Source organism: Eurypyga helias, unplaced genomic scaffold (genome assembly GCF_000690775.1).
Source record: "Eurypyga helias isolate BGI_N326 unplaced genomic scaffold, ASM69077v1 scaffold1410, whole genome shotgun sequence".
NCBI classification, from domain to species: domain Eukaryota; kingdom Metazoa; phylum Chordata; class Aves; order Eurypygiformes; family Eurypygidae; genus Eurypyga; species Eurypyga helias.
In genome coordinates this window covers 91411-95682 of record NW_010224861.1, presented here as the reverse complement: position 1 = coordinate 95682, position 4272 = coordinate 91411, and the positions used below count along the sequence as shown (strand labels likewise).

Sequence of the window (4272 nt, the reverse complement as noted above, 5' to 3'; positions counted from 1 at the left end):
TTTATAATGATTAGCAATACCGCAGATCCCTAGGCCTTAACAGGAGACTTACCAATACAGTAGAGGCACTATTCAGTCTTTGGAAGAACCTATAACTCATTTATACTGAAATATTAATGTGCTTTCCAGTACTGTAATTGACTTCAGAACAGGGTGCTTTGGAAAAACTAGAAACTTAATTTCCAACAGATGATACATAAGTTTCATGCCTAGGTCTATTTTACAATAATAAAAATGATCTTAAAGGGAAACTGTGAAACTAATAGTCTAATATCTTCACATGTGCATTTCACTCTCAAGCCAAAAATTTTCCTCGTGCTAGTAACAGAGCTGTGGAGAAGTGAACTGGGTTTTGTTTCACCTCAGGCAAAACCAGATACGTTACTTTTTGAATTTGTGTTGCAGTGTTTACCTTGTTGCAGTGTGAACACAATTTGGGTCTTAAGTACCTTGGTACCTGCAGAGCTGGAGAGTTGGGGGAGTGCTGTGTGTCTTCAGACCTCTACATGAGCTGATGTCCTCAGGAGGAGGGAGGACGGCATGCTCAGGTTCTAGAAAGGTTCAACTGTGATTAAACATACTTATGTAACTGGGCAGGCTCAGAGCACAAGAACGTGCTACCTGTTCTTAAATCTTGGAAGGATCCGATTCTCAACCTGTATCCTTTCATATGTTAGAGGGTTTTTTTCAGTCTGCAAAAGTTACCCTGTTTGCCAGGCTGTTGACACCTGCAAGGGGTGTGTGTAAGGTCTGTATATAGTTGAGGATCCAGACAATTGTGGTGTTTAGGGTCTAGTTCAGCATTATCAAAACATTTGATCCTCAGTACATTTACAATGTTTAGAGGTACATGAACATTGTGGTTGTGGTCAGCTGAATTCAAGATGCTTGTTAGAAACTATGGCAGTTAGTTCCGATTGCAGCATTGAAAGCAAAAGGCTTCTGTGAGGGGATCTCTGAGAAAGCCTGATTTTAGCCCCAGTCAGATTTGAATATGAATAATGAATTCCAGCATGCTGAGAACAAGCCGATCTTATGTCTCATTCAATGCCATGTTGAGTTACCAGCTGATTGCAAAACTTTAGTGGAACTCGGAACCTTGGGATGGGACTACAAGGGGTTGGAAGTGAGCTGGTAAATGGACTTGAATGGAGCTCATGGAGAGCTAACTGCTTTTGAGCTGTTATACAAACAAGATGTTTGAGTTAGGTTGTTTGAGCCTTGGCACTGGTTTGATGCTTTCTCATGGGGCATTTGAGTGAAATGCTTCACTGCCTGTTCCTCTGTTTCCTTCTCTGCTTAGGGGGAAAAATAGTGCCTTGAAACTTGCTTATTAACGTATAAATTCTTGAAATTTAAAAGTTTCTCCTGATTAAGAAAGGGTTGAAGTTAGTTTGGCTGTATCTCACATACTGCAGCGCTGATATTTGTGCCAACAGTAAATCCGTCTGGATGAAATTCTCTAGGAATGATCTGATGCCCAGATAAATATACACGTAAAAATTGTCTTCATGTTTATATGCACAAACAAAATTTGATTAAACTTGGTGCCACCTGAGCTATGAAGTCCTGCCCAAGCACCTCAGTTAAATCTTCCCCAATGGTTTACTTTCTGCCCATCACAGAAAGGTACGCAGAGTTTAGTCATGCTTCTCCTTCTTCTCCATCTACCCTGGAAAAAGGCAGATCCATCCACCCTTTTAATGCCTATGTCGGGCAGGAATTTGTGGCTTTTCAGTCATTAAATGGTTAAGTTAGTCTGTGAAATGAACTGCCCGTGGCCCCAGTGAAACTGGAGTTTGTGGGAGTAGTGATGTCAACACAGGGTTTGCTCTAAATAATTCAGTCAAGTACATTCATGGTAAAAGTGCATAAGCCAGTTAGATCAGTTTTTAATTCTCAGTTGCCAACGAAAAGAAAGAGGATGGTGTTTAAGGATTGCGCTGTCTACAAATTCCTTGTCTGTGCTCTAATTAAAACTACGATCATGTCCTACTTGTGTTATAACACGGTCCAGTTTTGCTTCCATACCGGATGAGAGCTGTCATGTTCCTGTCAAACCAATTATGCTGTATCCCTGTCCTTGGCATAACATGGCTATAATTAGCAGGACTGATGAGGTTTTCCCCTGGTTTTGGATGTCAGTGTGGTGTGAGGGTTAAAGGTATCAAACCAGTCCTTTGGCATCGTGAAGCAGCTCTTGGGCGCATGGAGCCCTCAGATAAATGTCCCCTTGCCTTGCCCTTGTCTGGACTGCTGCATCGCAGTTTGTGTCACAGGTGAACTGTTAGGGGTTTTCATGTAAAAATATGGGATGTCAACTCTGTCTTCTAGCCACCAGTTTTTCATGAGATTTGTAATTACCACTGAGATTTTCTCCTGACCTTCAAATTCAGCTGAAATCAGCCAACAGCTTTGGAAGTTGACAGAGGAAGAAGTCTGACAGAAGTAGATAGCACTGGCACAACATGCAGTTCTTTTAGAAACAAAACTAAAATATATGTGGGATGATCAGGTGTGTGCCAGCAAGTTGCTCAGAAGTTGGCAGAATGATGGACTAGCGGGAGGTGCCACCGCTTGGCTCGGGCATTGCCAGCTCCATTCCTGGTTCACTCTCTGACCTGGAGCAAGTGATCTGGTCTGGTTTGTACCTGTGGTTTCTTCACAGCAGTCTTGTGTTCCAAGGTTCCTATAGTCATGAAAACACAGACAGAGTAGTAATAATAATAATAATAATAGCTTGTTAATTATTTTCTTTTCCAGTTCATTTTGGAAGTGGATAACTGCTCAGATTGCAAGAATAACAAGAGGTTAGTGCACTCCTAATTTTATAATGGGATATCCTGCTGTGTGTTGCTATCATACAAGTGCATCAAAGGCAGGCAGAGCAGGGCATATCAAACGTTTATTCCCCATCCCACCTGTCTTTGTGCTGTGAGCTGCTCCTTTGTTTTCTCCATCTGTCATGCTCTTTCTCTGTTGTAGTATTATTATTAATTTTTTTTTTATTTTGAAGAAAATGAATCCATTTCCTGTTGGAATAACACTGAATTTTTGATTCTTAAGAGTTCCCTGTATTAAGAGATTCTTCTCTATGTAATGATTTTTTTTAAATGGAGAATGGAGACCTGAACTTCTGTATTTTCCTCTGACACTTGTAAATTTTGCCATTAAGTTTCAGTATATTACCATAAAGTAGCTACTGTCTCCATGGGTGATCTGGGACCAGGAGGTTATAGTCCAGGTGAGGTTACAGAAGATTCCTGAGCCAGTCTCACAACTCACTGCTGCCAAAAAAGGGAGGTTTTGCTTCTGTCCCCATCATTCCTTAGCAGTATCTTCCCATGCCCTCCCTTTGCTGCTCCGATTCCACTTGCTAACCATGCCCGGAATTTTGATTGGTGGGTTACAGTTCTGATGATCCTGTTGCATCAGAGTAGGGTGGTCTGGGAAGCACTGGAGCTGGGGGGGAGCAGGCGATGTGAGCACATGGCTAGGGTGGAGAAGGGAAGAGGTCGGTAGGAATGGTGTGAGACCTTTCCCTTTGACAGTGGTGGGTTGTTAGATTTGTTAGTGTCATCTTATCCTCAGACTTGAACGAGCTTTGAAGATTGAACTGTTCCTAAAGCTTGATCTTTAACATTAAGGATAAAGCAGATGGCACAGCAGTATGTAGAAGAAGCTTAAAATTAATTGCTGCTTATGTTATACCTATTATGTATATAGAGAGAACTCTCACAGAATCAGTTTTTGTAGGATTCTAGTTAATCCTGTAGTTGTTCCTGAGTCTGTAGATGCTTCTATAAGTGGAAACTTCAAAGTGATTCACTTTGCCTCAGTTGACAATTTTCATGCAGCAATTCTGCATGAGATGGCAGCAATTCTGGCTTGAGATGTGCTTGAGCTCTGGGCATAGGAAGCGGAGACCGTATTTTAGGGAAGCAAGCTATTTGTTCAGCTTGTTCTTTTTCTCTTGCCCGAGTGTCTGCTGTTGACCACGCTGGAGGTGGGCTCATGTGCTGAACAGATCTACGGTCTTGCCTGGCCCTAGCTGGCTGCCAGGCCAGGGCACTGCATCTGCTCCCCAGTGTTTGGTAGATAGCTCAGGGTTCTAAAAGAATCCTAAAAAACGGGAGGTCTTCCGATAAAATATAAGAATGTCTCTTAACCCTAGCAAGGCCTGGGAAAAGGGTGGTTTTGAGCAATGAAATCCATCATTTGGATAGCAGTAAATAGTGCTGTGTGCGGTACCTAGCACAGTGAGTCCCACTC

At 42.2% G+C, this 4272-nt stretch overlaps 1 protein-coding gene across 1 annotated transcript in view; it reads left to right on the top strand.

The window, feature by feature from the left end:
* Window positions 1-2764: 2764 nt before the first annotated feature.
* The window catches only part of ACACA (acetyl-CoA carboxylase alpha), a gene marked incomplete at its 3' end in the record, with an annotated part of 84658 nt that continues 83150 nt past the window's right edge, over window positions 2765-4272 (top strand). Inside the window, exon 1 of the mRNA XM_010146932.1 lies at window positions 2765-2810. The remainder of the gene's footprint in view (window positions 2811-4272) is intronic.